We start from the raw sequence: 7918 nt of genomic DNA, 5'->3' as shown, positions 1-7918 counted from the left end.
GGGATTACAAGCATGAGCCTCTGCACCTGGCCTATGTTTCTTTTTCATTTTTTGAAACAGGGTCTTGCCCTGTTGTCCAGACTGGAGCACAGTGGCATGATCATGACTCACTGCAGCCTCAGTCTCCTGGGCTCAAGTGATCCTCCACCACAGCATCCAAAGTAGCTGAGACTACAGGTGCATACCACCACACCTGGCTAATTAAAAAATAAATTAGTAGAAATGAGGTCTTCCTATGTTGCCCGTGATGAGACATTGCTTTTACTGCACTGGTGATAGAACAAAAGTTTGAGGCTGGTCTTGAACTCTAATGATATTTCTAACAATAGCATTTATAATTGCAGAATGCTTTATCATTTTTAATGTTTTTAAACGCTGCTTTAAGTTCCATATAAAGTGCTTAAAGCGGTGTCTGCCTGATGTAAGAAGTGCTATATATTTTCTATTGTTATTGCTATTATTATTTCATTTGACTCTCACAAATAGCCTACAAAATAGGTTGAACAGATATGACAGAGAAAGAAACTAAGCATGGATTGACCAAGTTTATTTTTCATCACTATTCAGCTAGTCTCTTTCAACAGCATGATTCTGGTCATATCTTCAATCCTGTGATCTCAGTCTATGTCACAAGACAATGGACACTCCAGGAACATTTGGATTCTTGGAACTCTGAAGCAAGTTTGCCTGCTGCCACAAGCTCACGGGTTTCCTAAGGGTGCAGTGTGACTGGGTGATTGGTTGTATCAGTGTGTGTTGTGCCCCGTCTGACTTTTGTTCTATCACCAGTGTAGTAAAAGCAATGTCCCATCATAGGCCCCACCTTATTGAGCCCTCTCTCTGTAACTGTCTTAGCAAAGAACCCAAGGAACCCAAAGGCATCTGTCAGAATACATTTTTGCTGCATTTCCAAAAAAAATGCTCATAACTCAATGGGCTAAGAAAGAATTGTCCTCTCTTAGTAACCTAGGACATTGCTGATTGGCTTTCTGCATTGAAAGTGGAGAAGTGAAATCAACACAAAAGCAAACTGAAGTTGTTTCCAGTGTACATATAGACAGTTTGCCAAAATCATGCCCTTAGAGTAAAAGAAGAATCAGAAGGAAAGGTCACTATGGGTTCACCCACGGAGAAAGATGATACCTGAGTAGGGTTAATTCAACATTGGGGGCCCGCTAAAAGCCAAAGCCATTTGCGAATAAGACATGGAAACAGAGTGGTGGGTGTTTGTGTTTGACTCTGATGACATCAAAAAGCAGGTGACATCTTGCTGTGGGTGTCTCTGGAAAGGCCCAGACTGTGGGCCTGGAGGTAAACCTTCACTGGTATTAAAGGTGCATCTAAAATCATGAAGCATTTCATCTGGGAACTGCTATAAGCAGAGTCGGTGATCTTGACATACGCATGTAGGGAGACGTGCAGCTAGCCAAGGCCTCTTTGTGGAGTGCTAAAAATTGAGAGACATAAAGGAAATTAAGACTATGCATCAGCCCACCAGAGGGAGTTGGCATTGCCAGAGAGCATTGCTGATATCCCTGGGCTGAGAGCTGTTCTTATTCAGGACTATTTAGAGAGCAAATTTTAAAATTGTGCTCTTTTTACTGCTAAAACAATTAGAAAATCCAAGAAAAAGATTGTATCCAAAATTTCATCAGTTATCGCAGCAAGTATTATTTTCTTGTTTCCTCTAATTTTTATTTATTTGCATACAAGTTTTTTTGTTTTGTTTTGTTTTTATTTTTGTTTTGAAATGGAGTTTTGCTCTTGTTGCCCAGGCTGGAGTACAATGGCACGATCTTGGCTCACTGCAACCTCCACCTCCGGAGTTCAAGCAATTATCCTGCCTCAGCCTTCCTTGTAGCTGGAATTACAGGCACCCACCTTCATGCCTGGCTAATTTTTGTATTTTTTTTTTAGTAGAGACGGGGTTTCATCATGTTGGTCGGGCTTGTCTCAAACTCCTGACCTCAAGTGATCCACCTGCCTCAGCCTCCCAAAGTGCTAGAATTAAAGGCGTGAGTCACCATGCCCGGCCACATACAAGTTTTTTTAAAAAGAGCAATTTTATTTTATTTATTTATTTTGAGATGAAGTCTCACTCTGTCACCCAGGCTGGAAAGCAGTGGCACAATCTCAGCTCACTGCAACCTCTGACTCCTGGGTTCAAGCAATTCTTCTGCCTCAGCCTCCTGAGTAGCTGGGATTATAGGCATGCACCACCACACCTGGCTAATTTTTGTATTTTTAGTAGAGACAAGGTTTCACCGTGTTGGCCAGGCTGGTTGCGAACTCCTTACCTCAAGTGATCTGCCCACCTCAGACTCTCAAAGTGTTGGGATTACAGGCATGAGCCGCTGTGCCCAGCCTGCATACCAGTTTTTAATATAGTTGTAGTCAAACTATGTAGAATACTGTGTTATACCAGTGGCTGTCAACCAAAGGCAAATTTCCTCCCAGGGAACATTTGGCAATGTGTGGAGACATTTTTGGTCATCACAGCTAAGGGAGTGAAGGGAGGGAGGTGGCATGTGATATGGCATCTAATGGATGGAGACCAGGGATGCTGCTAAACATCCTGCAATGCACAACATAGCCCCTACAACAAAGAATTATGTGATCCAAAATGTCAGTAGTGCTGATGCTCAGAAACTCTGTATTGTATTACACTTTTAAGAACTAATTTTACTTAATATACAGTGTCCAATATTCCTACATTGCCTTTGAACTAATTTAATTTATGTCTTAGGTTATATATCATGCATATGGAATGAAACTTAATGAGTGTATAATATTCCATTGAGTTAATATGCAATAATTTACATAACTATCCCCTTGTCAGGTATTAAGGTCGAGATATTTTGCTACTGAAAATAGCCCTGCAATGATCATGATGCAAATGTCTTAATTTGAAACATTTCCTTTGCATTAATGTCCTGTTGTGACATTATAGACCCACTGCAGAAAAAGAGGCTAAGTTTCTGTGATTAATATTTTATTCTTTAATTTTTACTTATTTATTTATTTTTGAGATGGAGTCTTGCTTGCTCTACTGCCCAGGCTGGAGTACAGTGGCACCATCTTGACTCACTGCAACCTCCACCTCCCAGGTTCAAGTGATTCTCCTGCCTCAGCCTCCTGAGTGGCTGGGATTACAGGTGCCCACTGCCACGCCCGGCTGATTTTTCTATTTTTACTAGAGACAGGGTTTCTCCATGTTGGCCTGGGTGGTCTCAAACTCCTAACCTCAGGTGATCTGCCCATCTTGGCCTCCCAAAGTATTGGGATTACAAGTATGAGCCACTGTTCCCGGCCTGTATTATCCTTTTTACAACTAATTTTACTTAATATACAGTGTTCAATATTCCTACATTGCCTTTGAATTAATCTGTGTATTAGGTTGTTGTATATCATGCATACTGAATGAAACTTAATGAGTGTATAATATTCCATTGAGTTAATATGAAGTAATTTACATAACTATCCCCTTGTTGTCAGGCATTAAGGTTAAGACATTTTGCTACTGAACATAGTACTACAATGATCATGATGCAAATGTCTTAATTTGAAACATTTCCTTTGCATTAATTTCCAGTTGTGACATTATAGATCCACTGCAGAAAAAGAGACTGGTAAGGCTCTGTGATTAATATTTTATATTTTAAGTTCTTGAGAACAATGATTTGCCTTATTTAATATTTTAATCCCTAAAATTCAACATTATATTGTATATGCTATGTCTCAATAAATGCTCATTTAATATAAATCTTCTTTATCATGTTAATAAAGTATTCAAGATCTTGTTTCCTAAGAACGTTTTGAAAGCCAAGATGATCATGTTTTTTTGATCTATGAAACATGATTTATTTATATTAACTAATTCCCCAGTGTTATTCTTGTATCCTTGAAATTAGCCCTACTTGTCCATGGGTATTATTCTTTTTACATATTGACTGATGTGAGCTGTTGGCATGTCATCTAAGTTTCATTTGCAACAGTGCTTGGTTTATCATTTTATTTTTTGTGCAGTCTTTGCCTAGACAGGTATAAAGGGAGCAGAGTAGTGGCAAAATGTTCACACAGCTAGAGCGAGTTAGTCACAGAAGAAAGCAAAGGAGATGATCATGTGAAGAAATAAATGTATGGGGAGAAAAGCAATAAATCATAACTTCAACACACGGCCTTTCTTCTTGGTTTCTTTAAAGACAGAACTAGTTGCAAAAAAAATATGATGCCAGACTCACATAAATCGAAGTAGATAAATGAATCAATAGCCTGTCATCCTCAAAGAGTTTATCTAGCACTCTCCCATACGTCAATTATTCAACAAATATTTATTAAGCATCTATTATACTCTGAGATTCTGTTGGATGTTAAGGAAATCATGGTGAATAATTTATTCTATGTACAGCCATATCTTAAGAAGTACGTTCTAAGTAGTGCCACTCTTTCACTGAAGTGCTGGAGGAAAACAAGTGATTTCCTAACAACAGTAATATAGGCTTAACGTAAAAAAAAAAAAAAAAAGAAACTAAACACCAAACTTATATCCATAATTTTATTACCATGCTAATATAACTTCTTCTTGTTATCTATAAATTAATAACAAATCCAAAAATATAGTGGTTAAAAACAACAATTGATTATTAACATTCACAGGCCCTCATGGGCTCAATGAGGCAGTTCTTAATTAGAGTGTCTCAAATGGCGGCAGTCAGAGGGCATCTTCTTTTTTGCTCATGTGGTTAGCTTGGGCTTCCTCACAGCATGGTGGTTTCAGAGTGCTCAGACTTTTAACACAGCATCTGGTGTCCTTCAAAGCAAGTGTTCTGAGAGTTGCAGGCAGAAGCTGCAAGGACTTCTTAGGAGCTAGCTTCAGAAGTCACACAGCATGACTTTAGTAGTATTCTGTTGACCAAAGTGTCACAAATCAGGCTACATTCAAGGGAGCAAAGGAATAAACTGCAACCCTGGCTTTGGATACAGGAAGAAGAAATTTATGCTGGCCAGCATCTTGGAGACAAGCTACCATAGTTATTTATCTTTGTTAGTATGACTTTTCAAAAATTTTTCTACATAGCCAAAAAATAACCATTAAAATCAGAAAATTAACATTGATACTAACTACAGTCGAATCCTCAGAACCCATTCAAGTTTTGCCAGTGATTCCAACAAAAGAATCCAATTCAAAACCACACATTGCATTTAATTGTCAAGGCTCTTTAGTGCGTTTTTTAGCTTGGAACAGTTCCTTTGTCTTCCCTTGACTTAAATGACCTTGGCAACTTTGATGATAACTGATCAGTTATTACATAGAATGTCCCTTAATCTGAGTTTCTTACAATGTTTCTGATGTTTTCTTAAGTTATGTATCTTGGGTGGAAATACCACAGAAGTGTTGCATTCTTCTCATTGGTACTATTGGCTGAGGCACAATTTACATCTGTCTCACTGCTGTTGATATTCAGTTAGATCACTTTATTAGAGTGGTATCCACTAGGCTCCTCCTAGCAGAGAACTAGGAATAACTTCCACATTGCTCATTAACCCTTTGTAATAAGTGCTTTCTGCAGAGTTATTTTGAAATAGATATCCTATTCCTCAGCAAACTTTCAATTTATTCTTTTATTTCTATCTTTATGGACTTACACCTTCCTATTTTATTCAGGGGATTGCATTAGTTTTCTATTGCTGCTGAGACAAATCATCACAAATTTAGTGGCTTAAAAGAACATTAAGTGCATTATCTAACAGTTCTTTATGTCAGGAGTCTGACACAGGACTCACTGGGCTAAAAATCAAGTTGTTGACAGGGTGCCATTGCTTCCTAGGGGCTCTAGGGGTGAATCCATTTTATTGCCTTTTCTGTCTTCTAGAGGCCACTCACATTCCTTGTCTCCTGGATCCCTTCCTCCATTTGGAAGCCAGCAACACAGGTTGAGTCCTTCTTGTGCTTCCATCTCTCTGGTTCTCTGTAGTCAGGAAGGATTTCTATTTTTAAGGACTCATGTGATTACACTGGGCCTGTGTAGAAAATCTGTATTAGTCAGTGTTCTCCAGAGGAATAGGACTAAAAGGATAGATGTATATATAAAAGGGAGTTTATTAGGAGTATTGACTCACACAATGACAAGTTGAAGTCCCACAATAAGCCGTCTGCAAGCTGAGGAGCAAGCAACGAAGCCAGTTCGAGTCTCAAAACATCGGAAGTAGGGAAGCCAACAGTGCAGCCTTCAGTCTATGGCAGAAGGCCTGAGAGGCCTGGGCAAAGCACTGGTGTGAGTCCAAGAGTCCAAAAGCTGAAGAACTTGGAGTCTAATGTTCGAGGGCAGGAAGCATCCAGCAAGGGAGAAACAGGAAGGCTGGAAGACCCAGCCAGTCTAGTCCTTCCAGGCTCTTCTGCCTGCTTTATTCTAGCCGTGCTGGCATCTGATTAGATCGTGCCCATCCATATTGAGGGTAGGTCGGCCTCTCCCAGTCCACCAACTTAAATGTTAATCTCCTTTGGCAACACCTTTACAGATACATCCAGGAAAAATACTTTGCAGCCTTCAATCCAATCAAGTTGACACTCAATATTAGTCATCACATAATCCAAGATAATCTTTCTATCTTTGGGTCTCTAATCAAATCTGCCAATTCCCTTTTCCCATGCAAGATTCCACGTTCATAGATTCCATTGAATTGATTCAGGCATAGACATCTTTGTAGGCCATTATTCTGCCTACCACAAGGATTATAATCCCTTATGAATATTACTTATTTTGATGGTCAAATTGTCTCCAATTGGCTATTTGAAGTACCGACAAGTTAGCTCCTGGGTCCTTTTGATATGACCATAGTCTTTGAGAGCTTCCTTGCTTTCTGGCACAAAAATATCTTTTAGATTCAGCTTGTACTTTTTAGTCCAAACCCTAGAATCAGTCATTTTTCTGAAGAACTTTGATTCCTTTTAGTGGAGAATGGTATTTAGAAGCCAAAGTCAACACTTGATTTTAAAGTTGGCTTTGTGTTAGATGATTTTGTTCAACTGTAGGCTAATGTAAGTTTTCTGAGCACGTTTAAGATAGGCTAGTCTAAGCTATGGTGTTTGGTAGGTTAGATGTATTAAATGCATTTTCAACTTATAATAATTTCAATTTACAAGGGTTTATCAGGATATAATCTCATCACAAGTCAAACAGTATCTGTAATGTCTTTGTCAGCTAATTTTCACATCTGTGTCAGTTTCCAGATTGGTTTTGATTGATTCATTTATCTCCTTACTCTGGACCAGATCTTTTTGATTCTTTGTATGCATTGTAATTTTTTATTGGCTGACATATACTTTAAACATTATCTTGTTGGGGCCTGGATATTTTTGTATTCTGATAAATATTTTTGAGTTTTGTTCTAGAACTCAGTTAAATTATTAATACTTGGAAATAATTTGATCCTTTCAGGTCTTGCTTTTAAGATTTGATAGCTTGCCAGCCATGGTGGCTCACACCTGTAATCCCAGCACTTTGGGAAGCCAAGGTGGGCAGATCGCCTGAGGTTGGGAGTTTGAGAGCAGCCTGGCCAGCATGAGAAAGCCCATCTCTACTTAAAATACAAAAATTAGCCTGGCATGGTGGCAGGCACCTGTAATCCAAGCTACTCAGGAAGGTGAGGCAGGAGAATTGCTTGAACCCCAGAGGTAGAGGTTGCAGTGGGCCAAGATCACATCATTGCACTCCAGGTGAGCGACAAGAGCAAAACTTTGTCTCAGAAAAAAAAAGATTTGATAAGTGGAACCAGAACAGTATAAATACTGCTAATAAAGCTAATAAAAACAATTAGCTAGAGCTAATTGTTTCCTACTAATGAAGCAAAATCCTTCTGTGTACTCTACTCAATGCCCTGTGAACACACAATTTTCCAGTCTGGCAGGTGGGAAAAG

The 7918-nt window shown here is 39.0% G+C and overlaps 1 long non-coding RNA gene across 1 annotated transcript; it reads right to left on the bottom strand.

The window, feature by feature from the left end:
* Positions 1–4541: 4541 nt before the first annotated feature.
* Positions 4542–6401, bottom strand: LOC135964562 (uncharacterized). The gene is made up of 2 exons (XR_010577049.1): positions 5885–6401; positions 4542–4905 (listed from the first exon to the last, which is right to left on the bottom strand). It is a non-coding gene; the product is annotated as an uncharacterized lncRNA (long non-coding RNA).
* Between the last annotated feature and the right edge of the window lie 1517 nt (positions 6402–7918).

Source organism: Macaca fascicularis, chromosome 8 (genome assembly GCF_037993035.2).
Source record: "Macaca fascicularis isolate 582-1 chromosome 8, T2T-MFA8v1.1".
In the NCBI taxonomy this organism is placed as follows: domain Eukaryota; kingdom Metazoa; phylum Chordata; class Mammalia; order Primates; family Cercopithecidae; genus Macaca; species Macaca fascicularis.
Note: the sequence above shows the minus strand (reverse complement) of the source record. Positions and strands in the feature narration are given on the sequence as shown.